Raw genomic sequence first — 20,209 nt, 5'->3', positions numbered from 1 at the left:
TATCCCGGTGTTCCGGTCTGACCCTGCCAGTGGTGCCAATTGTAACGTGTAAAGCCGCCATTACGTTTGGTTACAAGACGGGGGGGCTGGAAGCCAAAATGAGGTAACACCCAGGGCCGCCATCAGGGGGGACAGTTGTCCCGGGCCCGGACGATCGGCGCTTTAAAGGGGGCCCGGCCGTGATACAGTTTTTTAACTCGGGCCCCCTTTAAAGAACTCCGAGCCCCATTGGTTCATTGGTGGCCAGCGGGAAATTTTATTGGTTGCGCCCCGTGCGTGCGTCCCTACGCACGGGCGCAACCTTTTAAAATGTTAAGATGCAGTGGGGAGGATGCAGAAGAAGAAAGTTGCCGGTGGGAGAGCTGGAGGATGCCAGAGGAAGCCGCAGGGGAGCAGGAGTAAGTAGCTGGGGTGGAGGGCGGGAGTAAGTAGCTGGGGTGGAGGGCGGGAGTAAGTAGCTGGGGTGGAGGGCGGGAGTAAGTAGCTGGGGTGGAGGGCGGGAGTAAGTAGCTGGGGTGGAGGGCGGGAGTAAGTAGCTGGGGTGGAGGGCGGGAGTAAGTAGCTGGGGTGGAGGGCGGGAGTAAGTAGCTGGGGCGGGGAGCCAGAGGAAGTCACTGGGGGTTGAGCTGGGGGAAGCCACAGGCGGACTCTGGGGGGGGGGGGTGCTGTGCAAATGCAGCAGGGAGCCTGGTGGGAGCTGGGGGGAAGGACTGGGAAGGACTCTGGTGGGGGAGCTGGAGGTTTCTGGGGGGGAGCCGGAGGATGCTTGGGGGGGTGGGAGCTAGAGAATGCTGGAAAGAACTGTGGGGGGGAGCTGGAGGAGCGGGGAGGGGGGTAACTGGAGGATGCTGGGGGGCCCTGGCTACCAATTTTTTAGGGGGGCCCTGGCTACCAATGTTTTAGGGGGCCCTGGCTACCAATGTCTGTGTGGAGGGGCCATTGGGGGGCAGGGCGTGGAAGGAGGGGGGCCAAGAAAATTGTGTTGTGAGGGGCCCGTGATTTCTGATGGCGGCCCTGGTAACACCCCACAAAATTAGGGGAGCAGGCAGCTCTGTTGTGGGTGACAGTTAAACTCCCTCAGAGAAGCAGCAACTAAAGTAAAATATAAATTTAAACCCAAAGTGGAAAATGAATCCGACGAGGATGGGATTCGAACCCACGCGTGCAGAGCACAATGGATTAGCAGTCCATCGCCTTAACCACTCGGCCACCTCGTCCCCTGCTCCCTCCCCGCCTCTCTGTCAGCTGCTACCCCAGTACTGCGCTACCGAACTGGGCCGGATCTCCCCGAACTTTCCCCGAAGCTCCAGTGAAATCGGAACCGACACGCAGAATCGCTGGGGAAACAGAAGAGAAAACCTCAGACAGCGGCGGCATTTCCCCGGGAATCCTGCAACTGCGATCATTCACCAGAAGGTGTCGCTGTGGGACAGGGTTACTCAGGTTTCTCAGAATGCGAGTAGCTTATCTTACCCGTAGGTGTCGCTGTAGGACCCTGTGTCTCAGCGTCTGCACGGCACACACCTACAAGTCGCTCTAAGATACTATCGCTCCCTACTACATACCGCTACAGGCTAGTACCTACAGTCTTAGCCATTCCACTATACACCTATATACTGCTGTAGGATAGTGCGCCCTGCTATGTATGCAACTCGCCACTAGATGTCGCTGTAAGACCGTATTTGTCAGAAACTACAACGTTCTCCACTAGATGTCGTAGAAGGATATTATTTCTCAATATCTGCTTAGTTCACCGCTAGACGTCGCCGTAAGACTGTATTTGTCAGCAACTACAACATTCCGCCACTAGATGTCGCTGCAGGACAGCATTTTAGCTGTTGAACATTGGTGTTTGTAGTAATAGCGGCACCAGCGTACCTGATACTCAGGGTTGTCAGCAACTACAACGTTCGCCACTAGATGTCGCTGTAAGACTGTATTTCTCAGCAACAACAAACATTCCGCCACTAGATGTCGCTGCAGGACAGCATTTTAGCTGTTCAACATTGCAGTTTGTTGTAATAGCGACACCAGCGTACCTGATACTCAGGGTTGGCAGGTTGGCGGTGTTTCCCCCGAATTGGGCTACTAATTTAAAGCCTAGGTGGGTTCCCAAAGTACAAACCCGCCAAGGTACAGATTTGGGCTAGTTTTTGGAGCCTTGGGGGATTTGTAGTTAGGAAACTAGCCAAAGTTCTTTCCCCCTAGTGTGCCTGTCCCACTGCATGCTGGGTAATGTAGTTTGTAGCTAACAATTAGCCTATAGCTAGGATTAATATAAAACTACAATACCCAGCATGCAATGGGACAGTATAGACAGAGGCTCTGTTTTGTATTCTATTTTGCTCATTACTTCTATTTTTTGTAGAAATGTTTTCCATGGCGCATATTGGGCTACTTTGGCTAGTTTTGGGCTATTTTAGAACTGACTTTGGCTGGTTTTGAAAAGTACCCTGCATTCAGCTATAGATACCCGGGTGTATACATAATGCCAGGGTGCCCGCAGTGCCTGCCAATAGCAGCAGTTATATAGGATACAGGCCCCACCCCCCCAATATAAATTGGCAGGTAAAGTGATGACCTCATGGGCTCAGTGGGCCCAGCAGCATTCACTGGACTGGATTGCACTGTGTAGCCAGTTAGGGGCAACCTGCTCATTCATTGGGCCGACCCGTTCTACCAAAGCCAAATACACAGCCTGTTGTTCATACATCCAGCCGGGGGGCGGCGCTCCCACTCCCACACTGACTCCAGCCAGTAACCTATAATTATCGTTCAGTCGGTACAAGCGGTCACTTCTGTTATTATCAGCTGGGACAGCCATTTCCACATAGACCAATATGTAATAGCGCCCCCTAATGCCAAACACACGATACGGCGGATCTGTTTCTCACAAATAAATTTGGACTTTTATTAAACCAACGCGATAGCGCACCGCCAGCCACAACATGGCGCCCAGCCAGCCAAGTGGCTGGCATATCGCTGACTGGGGGCCATGTTGTGGCTGGCGGTGCGCTATCGTGTTGGTTTAACTAAAGTTCAAGTCGGAAGTTGCTATTCAGCCAATGGGATAACTCCGATGCCCCCGGGGCGTGGTTTCCTGCACAACACATGACATGACAACACAAGGGCGGTGCTTTCGCACACAGAGCGGAGAGGAACGCGTGGCGGTTGCCGTTGGTTACGCAGTTTTCTGGCGCGCTTAGGGGGCCAATGGGAGGGGCCGGTGAGTCAGTGGGTGGGACTTGAGAGTGAGTGGGAGGAGCCTGTGAGTTAGTGGCGGCGCTCGGGTCTCGCGTGAGTGCCGGGGGGGGCAGAGTGAGTGAGTGAGTGAGTGAGTGAGTGGGTGAGTGCGGGACCGAGTGCCCCGAGTGGGAGCGGAACAGGAGGGAGGAGCGGGCCCGGCGGCTCATGGTAAGTGCCTCCTCCTTATTGTGTGCCGGGCTCTTACCCACAGTTCCCTGGGAGGGGCCCCAGTACCGGCCTGGCATTCACTTATCTCCCCACACGGGTTCTTTCATTGCTTTCCGCCTCCCTGATTGTAGCTTTACTTTTTGTCATATCATCTCCCGCCCTTAGTTTGTCTTTCAGCTGTGTCCCCTTCATCTTGCCCTCAGCTTGCCTGGTGTCCCCCCCCCCTCAGCTTGCCTGGTGCCCCCCCTCAGCTTGCCTGGTGTCCCCCCCCCCTCAGCTTGCCTGGTGCCCCCCCTCAGCTTGCCTGGTGTCCCCCCCCCCTCAGCTTGCCTGGTGTCCCCCCCCCCCTCAGCTTGCCTGGTGCCCCCCCTCAGCTTGCCTGGTGTCCCCCCCCCCTCAGCTTGCCTGGTGTCCCCCCCCCTCAGCTTGCCTGGTGCCCCCCTCAGCTTGCCTGGTGCCCCCCCTCAGCTTGCCTGGTGCCCCCCCTCAGCTTGCCTGGTGTCCCCCCCCCCCTCAGCTTGCCTGGTGCCCCCCCTCAGCTTGCCTGGTGTCCCCCCCCCCTCAGCTTGCCTGGTGTCCCCCCCCCCCTCAGCTTGCCTGGTGTCCCCCCCCCTCAGCTTGCCTGGTGCCCCCCTCAGCTTGCCTGGTGTCCCCCCCCCTCAGCTTGCCTGGTGTCCCCCCCCCCCTCAGCTTGCCTGGTGTCCCCCCCCCCTCAGCTTGCCTGGTGCCCCCCTCAGCTTGCCTGGTGCCCCCCCTCAGCTTGCCTGGTGCCCCCCTCAGCTTGCCTGGTGTCCCCCCCCCCTCAGCTTGCCTGGTGTCCCCCCCCCCTCAGCTTGCCTGGTGCCCCCCCTCAGCTTGCCTGGTGTCCCCCCCCCTCAGCTTGCCTGGTGTCCCCCCCCCCCTCAGCTTGCCTGGTGTCCCCCCCCCCTCAGCTTGCCTGGTGCCCCCCTCAGCTTGCCTGGTGCCCCCCCTCAGCTTGCCTGGTGCCCCCCTCAGCTTGCCTGGTGTCCCCCCTCAGCTTGCCTGGTGCCCCCCCCTCAGCTTGCCTGGTGCCCCCCCTCAGCTTGCCTGGTGCCCCCCCTCAGCTTGCCTGGTGTCCCCCCTCAGCTTGCCTGGTGCCCCCCCCTCAGCTTGCCTGGTGCCCCCCTCAGCTTGCCTGGTGCCCCCCCCTCAGCTTGCCTGGTGCCCCCCCTCAGCTTGCCTGGTGCCCCCCTCAGCTTGCCTGGTGCCCCCCTCAGCTTGCCTGGTGCCCCCTCAGCTTGCCTGGTGCCCCCCCCTCAGCTTTCCCATAGCTTGCCTGGTGCCCCCCCTCAGCTTGCCTGGTGCCCCCCCTCAGCTTGCCTGGTGCCCCCCCTCAGCTTGCCTGGTGCCCCGCCTCAGCTTGCCTGGTGCCCCCCCTCAGCTTTCCCGTAGCTTGCCTGGTGTCCCCCCTCAGCTTTCCCGTAGCTTGCCTGGTGTCCCCCCTCAGCTGGCCTGGTGTCCCCCCTCAGCTTGCCTGGTGCCCCCCCTCAGCTTGCCTGGTGCCCCCCCTCAGCTTGCCTGGTGCCCCCCTCAGCTTTCCCGTAGCTTGCCTGGTGTCCCCCCTCAGCTTTCCCGTAGCTTGCCTGGTGTCCCCCCCTCAGCTTTCCCGTAGCTTGCCTGGTGTCCCCCCCATCAGCTTGCCTTTCAGCGCTGTCCCCCCCCCCCATCAGCTTGCCTTTCAGTGCTGTCCCCCCCCCCATCAGCTTGCCTTTCAGCGCTGTCCCCCCCCCCCCATCAGCTTGCCTTTCAGCGCTGTCCCCCCCCCCCATCAGCTTGCCTTTCAGTGCTGTCCCCCCCCCTCCAGCTTGCCTTTCAGCGGTGTCCCCCCTCAGTTTGCCTTTCAGAGATGTGCCATAATCACTCCTTGTTGCATTGCCAAATACAAAACAGTAATTCATATTCCCAGCAACAGGCTAAGGCTGATGTCAGACGTGGCGTATTCTCGGGAAACAGAAAAACGCTTGCCGAGAATACGCCCCGCGTAATGCAAAGTCTCGTGTTTTTATGCGTATTTCGCTACATGTGCCTGCGCCCCAGCGTATCTCATTCATTCGGGTGCAGGCACAGGTAGGGCACATTTACAGTAGTGGGATATATACTCTGTAAGCGGTTTTCTGCTTGCCAGGAATACGCCACGTCTGACATCAGCCTTATGTAGTGCAGAGCAGGATGGCGTGGGTGTATTTGGGCCAGTAGTGGCAGTAGGTGGCTAGTGTGGCACTGATCAGCATGCCTGCGCTCTCTCCCTGTGGATAGCAGAAGTCTGAGTTGATTAGTTTGATGGTGTGACAGGCTGATTGCATTATGTAACACTAATATGGAGGGCAGTGCATTCCCCCCGGGCCCCCGGCTGATGGGGATCCAATTGCAATGATACATCAGGAATAAACTGATACTGACATGTAACAAGACTTCATTATTCTATTCTCTATAGAGCAGTACTGTTGGCCGTGTCTTTTGCTCTTTGTGCCACTTGCTTTTTTTCTTCTGCCCTGTAGATGCCTGGTGGGCAAAATAAAGTCACGGTTGTGGGGTCGGGCCCTTCATATTGGCATTAGTCCCAGTGCTAGGAGCTACAGTCAGAATTCACTTTGCTGCCCACAGCCAATTGGCCTAATGATAAAGGCATTGCCCTTCCATAGAGATGCCCCTTACTCTCACTGTAAGTCACTTTGTGCCCTATCCTTCCCCAAGGCCTGGCGTTCATCTAAACGTAACTGTCTTGCCCAGCAGTTTGGGCCTTGGTGCCCAGTGTTGCTACACGTATTGGGAGAGGAACCGACAAACGGCTCTGGAATCGTATTCGGTTTATACAAGAAGCAAATGTTCTGTGGATTCCACCCTATGCTCTGTGTGTGTCATATCTGGCAATCTGCCCTGTGTAACAGTACTGTACCATACAGTGATATAGGGACTTGCCCTGTGTAACAGTACTGTACCATACAGTGATATAGGGACTTGCCCTGTGTAACAGTACTGTACCATACAGTGATATAGGGACTTGCCCTGTGTAACAGTACTGTACCATACAATGATATAGGGACTTGCCCTGTGTAACAGTACTGTACCATACAGTGATATAGGGACTTGCCCTGTGTAACAGTACTGTACCATACAATGATATAGGGACTTGCCCTGTGTAACAGTACTGTACCATACAGTGATATAGGGACTTGCCCTGTGTAACAGTACTGTACCATACAATGATATAGGGACTTGCCCTGTGTAACAGTACTGTACCATACAATGATATAGGGACTTGCCCTGTGTAACAGTACTGTACCATACAATGATATAGGGACTTGCCCTGTGTAACAGTACTGTACCATACAGTGATATAGGGACTTGCCCTGTGTAACAGTACTGTACCATACAGTGATATAGGGACTTGCCCTGTGTAACAGTACTGTACCATACAATGATATAGGGACTTGCCCTGTGTAACAGTACTGTACCATACAATGATATAGGGACTTGCCCTGTGTAACAGTACTGTACCATACAATGATATAGGGACTTGCCCTGTGTAACAGTACTGTACCATACAATGATATAGGGACTTGCCCTGTGTAACAGTACTGTACCATACAATGATATAGGGACTTGCCCTGTGTAACAGTACTGTACCATACAATGATATAGGGACATGCCCTGTGTAACAGTACTGTACCATACAATGATATAGGGACATGCCCTGTGTAACAGTACTGTACCATAAAATGATATAGGGACTTGCCCTGTGTAACAGTACTGTACCATACAATGATATAGGGACATGCCCTGTGTAACAGTACTGTACCATACAATGATATAGGGACTTGCCCTGTGTAACAGTACTGTAACATACAATGATATAGGGACTTGCCCTGTGTAACAGTACTGTACCATACAATGATATAGGGACTTGCCCTGTGTAACAGTACTGTACCATACAATGATATAGGGACATGCCCTGTGTAACAGTACTGTACCATACAATGATATAGGGACTTGCCCTGTGTAACAGTACTGTACCATACAATGATATAGGGACTTGCCCTGTGTAACAGTACTGTACCATACAATGATATAGGGACTTGCCCTGTGTAACAGTACTGTACCATACAATGATATAGGGACTTGCCCTGTGTAACAGTACTGTACCATACAATGATATAGGGACATGCCCTGTGTAACAGTACTGTACCATACAATGATATAGGGACTTGCCCTGTGTAACAGTACTGTACCATACAATGATATAGGGACTTGCCCTGTGTAACAGTACTGTACCATACAATGATATAGGGACTTGCCCTGTGTAACAGTACTGTACCATACAATGATATAGGGACTTGCCCTGTGTAACAGTACTGTACCATACAATGATATAGGGACTTGCCCTGTGTATAGGGGGCAGAGACTGAACCCAAGTAGTTAAAGGGAAAGTAAAAACTCAATACAGGTATCGGACCCCTTATCCGGAAAGCCGTTATCCAGAAAGCTCCGAATTACAGAAAGCCCGTCTCCCATAGACTCCATTTTAATCAAATAATTCAGAATTTTAAAACTGATTTCCCTTTTCTCTGTAATAATAAAACAGTACCTTGTACTTGATCCCAACTAAGATATAATCAATCCTTATTGGATGCAAAACAATCCTATTGGGTTTAATTAATGTTTTATTGATTTTTTAGCAGATTTAAGGTATGGAGATCCAAATTATGGAAAGACCCCTTATCCGGAATACCCTTGGTCCGGAGCATTCTGGATAACGGGTCCTATACCTGTATTACTTTCATCCTGTCCATTTTTCCACAGCCTTGATCCTTAATTATATGCACATTTATGAAGCATCATCTGTCCATACATGTAGTAAGCTGTCTTCTATGTGTAGCATGATCATTTCAATCTGCCATATTTGCTAATTAATAACTACTAAATGCCCACTGCTAGTTACAGGTAATTTCCTATGGATATGTAACATTAAGACGGCACTACAGGACATTCATGCATTTTTTTTCTTTACTTACTGTAAATACTTTGTATTTTTTCTGCCAATGTTTTCATTCTCTCGCTGAAATAACAGATAAGGCCAGAATTCAGCTGGGTATCATTTATAATTGAAAGCCTCTGCTTTTTCCGTCCCTATAGAAAATATATATACTCTTTGCTGGTAGATATTGGGAGTTGGGGGGTACTTTTTTTTTGTTTTTGTTTTAATCACCTAGCTCACTTGTACACCAAAGGCTTATAAAATGGAGGGTGTGAGATAGCAAATATTTTAATATCTTATCCTATCTGATTGCTTTGGCATAAGAATAAATTGTAATTAAAGGGCAACTAAAGCCCTCCTAATGCTACACAAGAAGATCTGCATTGCTGATCATGGAGTATCAGCAGAATTTGGACACAAGGGGTTTTCTAGGTTAAGTGGTGCTTGTGTTTTGTGTTAATAGGCCAAAAAAGAATATAAATAGGAAAAGCACAAAGCCAGACCCTGTTTCATACATAATGTAGTCTCTACACCTTTAGGAGGTTTAGGATACATACGGTAGTATACATTTCTGTTATGAAAACCCACAAACCTTGTATAATAGAACACAACACGGTTTAAGTCTGGGACTGAAAGTAATTAGGTGTAGAAGCATATCTTGTGCAGATATGTTTATACTGGCTGAGATGGTACTCCCTTCCACCTTGCTGCTAAGATTGTTAAATATTTACTATTTGTTTCCTAGGAGCCCACAGTATCTGATATTGGCCCCACGCCTGCTGATTTGCTTCTGTGGTTACTTTGACCCTCGCATACCTGAGGATACGCCCAGCAAATTCCTTAAAGGTATTTTATGTTTGTTCCTTCATATAAAGAGCCTGTCATCTGATGTCGCACAGCAGCATTAACTTCTAATTAATGAAGTAATGATGGTCTCTTGCATGTTTAGGTATGTCTGTTGAGTTACTTTTGTATTGGTAAAGTTTTTTTTCATTTAGGAAATTCTTTTTTTTTTTTTTGTCCCAAAAAGCTGTATGATAATATTGTGTAATAATTGTGGATTGTGAGCAGTTTGCTGCTTCCTGTTATAATCAATGGACACATATTATCACTGTGGCACATACATGACTTTTGCATGATAATCGGCACATGAAGTGGCATTTAACCCTTTCTAGTTGCAGAGATGGATAACTTGCCATGTTGCATGCAGAAGTAGAATACAGAGTGCAAGTACGTGGGTACATGTTAAGGTTTTGCAGGTTAGCGGCGGGTGTGAGTTTCCCTTGCTCGCACATCACTAGCAATCACATAATCAAGCACCAGCGACTTTTTCAAACTTTATATTAATCACTTTCTCCAATACTTTTTTTCTTTATTTTTCAACTAATACTTGCCCATTGTATTGAGGAAACCAGGTTTTAACTTACATTTGCAAACTGCATGCCAGCAGAGCTACCAAACTGCAGACTCCATGTAAATGATTTCTGTATGATTCGCAGAACCATTCTCTCCTGTACTCAATGTCATTGTTTTCTCTCATCGCCTAAGGCTAATGCCACGCGTAGCATATGGAGGGTATTTTCAGCAAGCTGAAAAACGCTTGCCGAGGATACGCTCAAAAATACCCCTACCTGTGCCTGCACCCGAATGAATGATATACGCTCAGGTGCAGGCACATGTAGCCGATATCCACCGAAAATATGAAGTCTCACATTTTTTTCATTCATTTGGGTGAAGGCACAGGTAGGAGCATATGGCGCAAATTTTTGGAAAGCATTTACCATACACCATACAGACCTAAATCCACATAGCCATCATTGGGGAACTACACTGGTTCCCCTTTTGAAGTGCCGCAACCTCAAACCCCAAAACAGCCCAGCCTCCCTGTCTTATTTTTCCTAAGGGAAAATTTCACGGCAAGATTGGCGACTGCCACATTCGACCACCGCGCTTCTACAGTCTTGGTTGCAATTGCTGACCAAAAGTGTGCACAGGTCAGACCATATGGATTTTTGGCATGTTTGATCCTTTTCGGGGATTAGCACCAATATGCAAGGCAAAGGAAGTGAAGTAGCCAAACATGGTATCCACCAACCCTGCCATGCAGCTTTGACTTAGGCGGCCTGGTATGGTAGAGAGCTGTATTGGGGAGCGAGGTTGTTTGAGGTTTTTGAGAAGGGTCCTATAATGGCTAAGTGGATTTACTTTGCCTTTAAGCCCCAAGCAGTTGTCAGACGTGGTCTGTGACCTCAGAAATATGTATAGCATTAAGTGGCTATTCCATGTAGTTTTGAAATTTGTAACAATTTAAAAATATGATTAATACCTATCTGCACAATATCGTTTTAAAGGGATATATGTATTTTGGTGGCTATATGTGGACTTAATTTTGGCCAGGCAGGAATAACCTGCGCAGAATAAGCTAGTAATAAAGCCAAAGCTTTTGTGTTGTTGCTGCATCTTTTCCAAACACACTTGCCTTGAAGATACATAACATTATAATCGGCACGGAAACATCCTGCAAAGAACTGGTTTATTGATTGAAGCAAATAGAACATCAACAACTAAATCAATGTGTTATTGCCGTAGGTGTGCTTTCTTATCATTTTAGCCATCCGCGCCTTGTTCTATAACTTTTTGTTACCTTGGTCTATGCGCAAAGAGGGGTAACAACACATTTTAATTAAGTCTGTTTCTCCCGCAGAGCAGAGTTGAGCGTTAAAGCAGCTTTAAATATATAGAGAGAAAATATTCTGTGCTTTATCCTGATGCTTTATGCCATCTCTCATCCATATGAGCAATTAAAAAACGAGGAATGTTCCGTGCCCTATTATTTCTCTTTATTAATAAGCGCCACACAGCTGCTTACAATAGAGATAAGCTCAGTTTACAGTCTAATATATGGAAGGATAAATGCTATTAATAGGGGTATATTGCCCATTAAGGCTTCCTGCCTTTCAATAGACTGCTCACATCTGGAAATGGGATGCAAGCTGAGATGACGATGGTCGTAACATTTTCGCCAGCTCAATTCAGGGAATTCTGAGAATTTCCGGGTAGGAGCAAATTGTTTGCCAGGGCCTTCAACTGTTTATGGGCAGAAAGTAAAAGGCAGCGGAAGTTTCCAGCCTTCATTCATTTTTAGTAATAAAAAAGAAAAATCGTATCCTACGTTCCTTGCTCTGTACCTTGCTGGATGCTGCTGTCCCCTATCTCTTTTTCCTGCTGATGCAGGATGGGCAGTGCTTTCCGGATCCCACGGGAAACAAGTTAAAGGGCTTTGCTGAAGGGGTAGAGCAAGGCAGGAAATTATTGATATCTCACTAGGCGGATGATTGGAAGAAAATAGGGTTATAATCACCTAATGAGTAAAGGAATACATAACAGATATATTTTATGAAAGCTGTTAGCATAATATATCCTTATTGTTAATAAAACTATATAGTACAAGCATGTTGCTATACATTTATCAGAAGGAAGGAAATGTGCCTTGATATTTTGTTATAAAGCGTCTGTAATTCAATATGATCAACATGATAAAATAAGATTAATATGAACTGTGAAAAGTGTTTTATTTAAAGTCAAAAAATACAAAAAGTATCCTAAGCACAAGCCATAGGCCTAGAACTTCTGTCAAACAAGGGGATATAATGTCCCTTTAAGACCTCATGGCTGTTTAATCAACAGATTAGGGGGGATATGTTGCAATGACTAGAAGGAATGGAGGCGGAGTACTTATTTTTGGGATTTGTAGGTCATTTGCCACAAAGGAGGGCTTATTGGTCAAAACGCAGATACCAGTATTAGTGATAGACCTCCTATATGCTTCAAAGTGTTGTTGTTGTTAAAAAAAAAAAAAAAATATATATATATATATCTATATATCTTAAAAAAAAAAAATATTGTTTACAACATTTCAGATGGTATCCTTCCACAGTACATTTTGGCATTATCTGTTATACTGTATGTACTGTTAACCTATGTCCTGGGACTTAGCCTGAAGGCCAGTTAGGGTAAGATTTTGCTCCAGCGGGTACACCTGAAGATTAGTTAGGGTATGATTTTAGTCAAAAAAAATATTGGCTGCCCTTAAGGCAAATGTCCCACAGAGTGATTGAGATCTCTGCTACCGTGGGTGACTAATCGCTCCAAAATGCCTTTCCACTGGCAAAAAAGGCAATTGCTGGTGGAAAGTCCTATGCATCACTTTGGTTGCGCAAAGTTGCCTGCAGGAGGAAATGTGGGCGACTAAATTGCTTTGTAGGACATTAGCCAAATTCTGAATGAGTGACCGAATGCCTGATAAGCCAATCCTTATCTTTGTTATAATATAATCGGAGCCCTGTTTGGACTGCCAAGGGGCTTGAAGTTATCCCTACAAATATTGACCTAGTTTGTATATACTGCTGAGAAATTTCATTTTATAAATCCCCATTCTTTCTACAGGTTTGAAAAGAATAAAGTACCCGGTCTAACTAGACTTAAGGTGCCCTTACACTGGCCGATCGTAGCTGCCGATATCGATCCCTTAGACCGATTCTTGGGCACTACCGACGGGCCTGCCCGATCGATATCTGGCCGATTTCAGGCCAGATATCGGTCGCGTATGGCCATCGTTTGTGCCCCTATACAGGCTGATATGCTGTCGAATCGATCCAAGGGACCCATATCGGCAGCTATAATCGGCCCGTGTATGGGGACCTAAAGATCTGCAAGTTAGCGTCCCGTGATCTTTGCTGCCGTTAGTGGTTTGAAGGACAGAGCAGAGTCTCATGTCAGATGGGAAGAACACTTTGCCACCGTGCCAAAATGCGTTGGTTTTTCATTCAATTTATTTTTTCTATAAAAAGTAATCAAGTAAACCACAATTATTTTCACAGTCTATTTAAACTTCAAAATAGCATTTTTTAAGGATTTGGAACGCTCCCAGGGCTGGCATGCTAGTACGACTTAAACCTTTTAAAATCACTTGCACATTAGCTAGCAAATATAATATAGGGATTTTTTTTGTTTGTTTTGATCTAATGAATTGCAAATGTTGATTTTTTTTTTTTGCTAAAAAAAATGGAAAAAGTCAGCTTTTTTTATCAGTTTGTTTCTAGTTTTATGTGATGCCAGTTGTGCTTGTCTTGGTTAGTTCTGTTCCAGGCTTCAAACAGCTGCGCTGGAGGCCACGGGCTACGCACCATCTTTTCATGCCTCTTTGTTTTGGCAAAAGACAAAATCAATGTTTTGAAGCAGTTTTGCTGGGGTTTGGGAACTGTATCCTATTCATCAAAGGTTGCATCCAAGTATTTCTGCCTGTAAAACGTGTATAAATCCAGTGAGTAATGTAGCATCCTAGCAGTATTGTGGGGACAGTTCTCTCTGGTTCTGGAAATAATTACAGTCAAGGCATAATAAATGGCTGCTGTCATTTCCCAAACACTATTTGGCTGTGTGGATGGGCAGCTCAGATGACCCATTCATTATTTTTCATACAGAACTTTTAGCATGGACAGTCCTTATTAGATTTTAATAGGATCAATTATTACCGTGATTTTAAATAAACTCCGCCTCTATAATTGAGCACAAGATGTTCATATGTTTGTTTAGGCCCGGCAGTACTCCATCTGCATAGCAGGGCTAGGGTGCCAGGGCACAAGAGAAACCCTATAGATACAGATTAGTTTATAGGTGCAAGATTGAATTTATCATCTGGGTTGATCTTTGATTGTGTTGTTCTGAATGCTTAAAGGGGTGGTTTACCTTTAATTTAACTCTAGTATGTTGTAAAATTAACAATTTATAAGCAGATTTAAAATTGGTCTTCATTATTTATTATCATTTTTGAATTATGTGCCTTCTTCAAACGCTTTGTAGCTTTCAAAAAATTGTTTGGCCATGCTACAATTTTATTGTTAGTTTTTATAACTTTTTTTCTCTATTCAGTCCCTTTCCTTGTCCTATATCAGTCTCTCAGTCAAGCCACTCCCTGGTTGCTAAGGTAATTTGGACCTTAGCAACCAGATAGCTATTATAACTCCAAACTTGAGAGTTTCTGAACAATTACCGACACATTTAAGAAAATAATAAAAAAAGACCAATTGCAAATTGTATCAGAATGTTACACTCTACATTATCCTAAAAGTTAACTCAAAGGTGAATAAGCCCTTTATTGTACAACCAGCAGTGAATTTGTCTCATCATTTGACTTTTGAAGACCATTGGGCTTTCCATTGACCATTTGGAGTGCCTACTGAGCGGACAGAAGGTTCCATGTTCTTCATGTTTCATTTAGATTGTAAGCTCTACGGGGCAGGGACTGCCATTCTCTAGTGATTTATTGTTTGATTGTGGCATCTCCCAGAAATGTCCGGCCAATGGAATCTCTCTCGCCTCTTCCTTTCTGTAGCAAATTAACCAGTATAAACCTGGCATGAATGCACCGATAACAAGTGGTTAATGGCTGCTAACAGGGCTATAGACAACTGGTTTGCATTTACAAGACTCCTAAGGATTTATATAGAAAAAAAGTTCTTTTGACATATGCGGTTCAGACATGAAGTAAATCAGTTACAGCACATCTGTTATCAGTTTGCTGGGAGGATAGACTAAGGGGGGGAAAGATTATTTTAACCAATGAAAAAGAAAATCAATTTTGCAGGCATTGAGCCAAGGGGATGAAAAACCCCTCAGCACCTAGTTCCTCATCCCTAAATCTGCCCTCCGTAATGAGCACCTGGGTAATAGGTGCAAAGAATAACAGAGCACTGTCTGTTCTGCAGGGTCACAGGGCACTTGTTTGATCTAAAAACAAACTAAGTATTTCGGTCTGGCAGCACCTCATTATGTCTGTGGGGTTCCACTGCTCCTGAATGGTTTTTAATTATGTATTTAACATTATTTATATGCTAACAAAAGAGATGAATAACGTTCCTAGATTCCAAACTTCTTCTCCCAAATCCGAAAAGACCCAGCTTTTGCACAGATCAGAGGCTGTCTAGGCCAAAAAGGGCAGAAGGAGTTAAGGCTTCAAATTCTTCTGCAAAATTTATCTTTTTGCATGTTCATGGTGTGTTCCCATTAAAGGAACAGTAACGCCAAAATATGAACGTGTTTAAAGTAATTATAATATAATGTACTGTTCCCCTGCACTGCTAAAACTAGTGTGTTTACTGGTATAAATACCCCGCTGTGTAGCCCCGGGGGCAGCCATTCCTGCACCGGTACAGCTGGGGTGTTTGCTACAGAAACCCTACTATAGTTTATATAAATACCCTGCTGTGTAGCCCCGGGGGCAGCCATTCCTGCACCGGTACAGCTGGGGTGTTTGCTATAGAAACCCTACTATAGTTTATATAAATACCCCGCTGTGTAGCCCCGGGGGCAGCCATTCCTGCACTGGTACAGCTGGGGTGTTTGCTACAGAAACCCTACTATAGTTTATATAAATACCCTGCTGTACAGCCATGGGGGCAGCCGTTTCAGCTGGAAGAAAGGAGAAAATGCACAGGTTACGTATTAGATAACAGATAAGTTCTGTAGTAAATAATGGTGTTTTATCGGTTATCTGCTATGTAACCTGTGCCATTTTATCCTTTTTTCCAGCTTAAATAGACAAGATAATATGAACACAGAACATCTCTATATCTTTGTATTTATACATATGACTAGACTATGATATTAAAAACTACAGATTGAGGGTATAGCATTTCTGCTTTGCACATTTCTACATACGTATAGGAGTTACCCCCTTAGGCAACTGGTTCCTAAATTGTGGGCAGTGACTGAGAGCCAAAATTGACAGAAAAAGATTTTAAGAAAAAGTATATTAGCTCTCTTTAATACACCTAGAAACCCTGCTTAAGGCGAAGACACACTAGGCGATTAGTTGGCGTGACTTTTTAAAAAGTCGCGGCAACTAATCAGCCCAGCAAAAACGACATGTAATTAGTTATGCTGATCATGTTTTTTTTTAAAGGAGAAGGAAAGGCATTTTGTCATTTTACTGCCAATAGATTTGCCACATTAGTGCCACATAGAACACTATTCTGCAGAAAGCTTTACCATACCTGAGTAAAGAGCCCTAGAAGCTCCCTCTGTTTGCTTAAGATAGCAGCTGCCATTTTGCTGCAGCTCTAGCCACAGGTAGCTCAGATTACTCATTCTTATGGGTGGGGGAGTGAATTCTTATGGGAGGGGGAGATGGAGAGAACTGCGCAGACTTGTGCCCCAACCCTGAAGGATCCCTAAAGGAGAGGAAGTTTGATACCCAAGAACATGTTTACACAAAAGAAGACAAGAAATCCTGTGTTTCTTTTGATAGAGGACTCAGTGCAGCGTTTCTGCTTATGGCTGTATTTACATAGACCTTTCTGATAAAGCCTACTGAGTTTTTACCTTTACTTTCTCTAATCACTCTGCGTGTCTTCGCCCTTATTAAATAGTCCCAGCAGTACAAAAAGCTCTTTCTGCTCATCCTGCCTTCATGCAGTGATTGCAATTTCCTTATTTCCCCCACATTTTAATAATATAAAAGACCCTAAAAACCAAATGATACGACATGGAAACAAGGGCCCTTCATGCTGTTCCCAATATGTTTTTCAGTAAACACTGCCTTCACGGTCCATAAATTGCCTTCAGGGACCTTTAGTGCTCTGTGCGGGTTTTTAAAGTGGCGCCCCGGCATATAAACCATAACTTGAAAATGCTTGTACCTTGCCCTTCATACATCTATGTGATTGCTGTTTGCTCTCGAGGCATCAGCATAGGTTTGAACTTTCTTCTTCCCTTTGAGCAGCAGTAGCGTTTGGTTTTTACCAGGAGAAAGTACAGCTTTTTGTCTTTATGAAAATAAAAGGTTTTTGTAATTGTCGCTGGAGGTGAAATTCACTTATTCGTTCAGGTGTATTAATGTGTCTCCAAGTCCTTTTTTTTTTTGTTTTGTTTTCTTTGAGCAGTTCCATTTACAGGTCTTATTCACTCACTGATCTAAATTGTTCAGATCAAACACAAAAGGAATCCTTTTCTGCTTTTTTTTTTTTTTTCTTTTTTTTTTCATTTATAAGGTAATTTCACTTCAAACTTGTTTGGAGATGATCTTTTCTATTTAAGTCCCCTTTTCCCCCAAAGGCGTGAGAATACATCTGGACTGTCGGAGAGCTCCTTAAATCTGCACTACAAAGAGACAATATGTCAGTTTAGTGATCTGGGAAGGGTAAATATTTACCAATAGCGTGACAATGGCAGCAAAGGGAGGAAACGAGTTTGGTAAAATCATATGGAGATTGGGGTTACTTTGCAGATAAGTGGGAATCCTGCAAAAGTAAATGGGAAATCCTTCTGTTTTCGTTCTTTCTCATGAATTTTCCCTGATTCTTTAGGCTCTTGGTGACTTGTATAAAAGATAAATAAAAGGGTGCATTGCATTTATGCTGTTTTATGTTCTGCTGGCCTGTCATTTTCTCTTTCCAGTTTTGTTTTGCTTTTAACATTGACATAAACTGATGAACTATTTGCATCTTATGAAAAGAACAGTAACACCAAAAAATTAAAATGTATCAAAGTAAATAAACTATAATGTACTGTTGCCCTGCACTGGTAAAAGTTATGTGTTTGCTTCAGAAAGACTCCTATAGTTTATATATAAACCCTGCTGTGTAGCCATTCAAAGGAGAAAAGACACAGGTTACATAACAGATAAACTCTGCAGGATACAATGGTGTTTTATCTGTTATCTGCTATGTAATCTGTGCAGATAACAGCCCAGCTGTACCAGTGCAGGAACGGCTGCCCCCGGGGCTACACAGCGGGGTATTTATATAAACTATAGTAGGGTTTCTGTAGCAAACACCCCAGCTGTACCAGTGCAGGAATGGCTGCCCCCGGGGCTACACAGCGGGGTATTTATATAAACTATAGTAGGGTTTCTGTAGCAAACACCCCAGCTGTACCAGTGCAGGAATGGCTGCCCCCGGGGCTACACAGCGGGGTATTTATATAAACTATAGTAGGGTTTCTGTAGCAAACACCCCAGCTGTACCAGTGCAGGAATGGCTGCCCCTGGGGCTACACAGCGGGGTATTTATATAAACTATAGTAGGGTTTCTGTAGCAAACACCCCAGCTGTACCAGTGCAGGAACGGCTGCCCCCGGGGCTACACAGCGGGGTATTTATATAAACTATAGTAGGGTTTCTGTAGCAAACACCCCAGCTGTACCAGTGCAGGAATGGCTGCCCCCGGGGCTACACAGCGGGGTATTTATATAAACTATAGTAGGGTTTCTGTAGCAAACACCCCAGCTGTACCAGTGCAGGAATGGCTGCCCCCGGGGCTACACAGCGGGGTATTTATATAAACTATAGTAGGGTTTCTGTAGCAAACACCCCAGCTGTACCAGTGCGGGAATGGCTGCCCCCGGGGCTACACAGCGGGGTATTTATATAAACTATAGTAGGGTTTCTGTAGCAAACACCCCAGCTGTACCAGTGCAGGAATGGCTGCCCCCGGGGCTACACAGCGGGGTATTTATATAAACTATAGTAGGGTTTCTGTAGCAAACACCCCAGCTGTACCAGTGCAGGGTGACAGTACATTATATTTTAATTACTTTAAAATACTGTTATTTTTTGGTGTTACTGTTCCTTTAAGACGGATGGGGCAGCACAAAAGCTAGCATGGCTGCCCTGCCGAGTTCATTATGATCTGGGCACTATCTGCAAGGAATTGGTATTTTCTCCCTATGTCTGTGTGGGTTTCCTGCAGGTTTTCTGGTTTATGGTGCTCAGTTCATGGCTGAAACATCAACAAATCTGTGAATATTTTTGCCAGAGGACAAGCACATTAGTCAGGGGACCATTTCCTGCTGGGGCAGGGGAGGCTTGAGTCTTTGTGTTGGCATTGTGGGTTAGAAGCTGATATATAGCAGGTCATCTTTTGGGAGCTCTTGCATGTTCTGTCCTGAGTGGCAGCTTGCCGTACACTGCTGCTTGATAGATATATTGATATGGTAGTCTTTTCCCTACCATTTAGCAAATGCAGAAATTATTTTTTAAATAAATGCACAGTTCTGTTCTTAGTATTGGTTATATCTGTGTACAAAGTACCGTATTTTTCGCCCTATAAGATGCTCCGGAATATAAGACGCACCCGAAATCTAGATTCTGAACCAAATACTGTAGTAAAATATTTTATATCAACTGTATAAAGTTAATTGTCTCTGGGCTCGCACATAATGAGGCTTCCCCCAGGGCCCCCCCCCCCAAGCATCCTTCAGATTCCCCCAGGGCCCCCCCAAGTATGTTCAAACGTATGTTAGCTCCTGCTAAAGGATGCAGAAATGTTCCTTTATTTGTATTGATCCAGTTTGGAGTATATCAGTGCATATTTTGGGATTATTTTGGCTTTATCTTTTCCTTGGCTTGAGACCTTCATCAGAATTGCTAACTGTAGGTGTGACTGTGTGCTTACTCTTCTCTTTGCCACACTGTGAAATACCTTGCAATCTGTCTGAATTGTTGGTGTGAACTGGCACGTTGGTTTGTTTAATCCTGCTGTATCTCACATCCCTGTGTGTAAATGGGAAGCTCTGTGGGTAAGAAACATACTTCCTACAATGTCCTGGATTATTCTCCATGTTCTGTAAAGGAGAACTAATACCAAAGAATAAGAGTAAATATGCTACACCTTAGGTTTTGAATCCAAAGATAACCACAAACCTTTAGCAGGGAAGGTCTGTGCCCCCAAAGACGCCCCCAGTAGCCCCCCATCTTCTTTTCTGCTGATTCCCAGCACATGCTCTGGGCTGCTGTCACTT

The 20,209-nt window shown here is 45.8% G+C and overlaps 1 protein-coding gene and 1 non-coding gene across 3 annotated transcripts in view; one reads left to right on the top strand and one right to left on the bottom strand.

The window, feature by feature from the left end:
* Positions 1–1,135: 1,135 nt before the first annotated feature.
* On the bottom strand, positions 1,136–1,217 carry trnas-gcu. Its single transcript has one exon. It is a non-coding gene; the product is annotated as a tRNA-Ser (tRNA).
* Positions 1,218–3,156: 1,939 nt separating this feature from the next.
* disp1 (dispatched RND transporter family member 1) overlaps positions 3,157–20,209 on the top strand; it is a 74,687-nt gene continuing 57,634 nt past the window's right edge. Inside the window, exons 1-2 of one of the 2 annotated variants that reach the window (XM_031903075.1) lie at positions 3,157–3,226; positions 9,156–9,256. The gene's annotated coding sequence lies outside the window, so the exon portion shown is untranslated. Of the gene's footprint in view, positions 3,227–3,273; positions 3,415–9,155; positions 9,257–20,209 lie in introns of those variants that run through there. The other variant, XM_004914797.4, reaches the window with a different exon arrangement.

Source organism: Xenopus tropicalis, chromosome 5 (genome assembly GCF_000004195.4).
Source record: "Xenopus tropicalis strain Nigerian chromosome 5, UCB_Xtro_10.0, whole genome shotgun sequence".
Classification (NCBI taxonomy): Eukaryota; Metazoa; Chordata; class Amphibia; order Anura; family Pipidae; genus Xenopus; species Xenopus tropicalis.
Note: the sequence above shows the minus strand (reverse complement) of the source record. Positions and strands in the feature narration are given on the sequence as shown.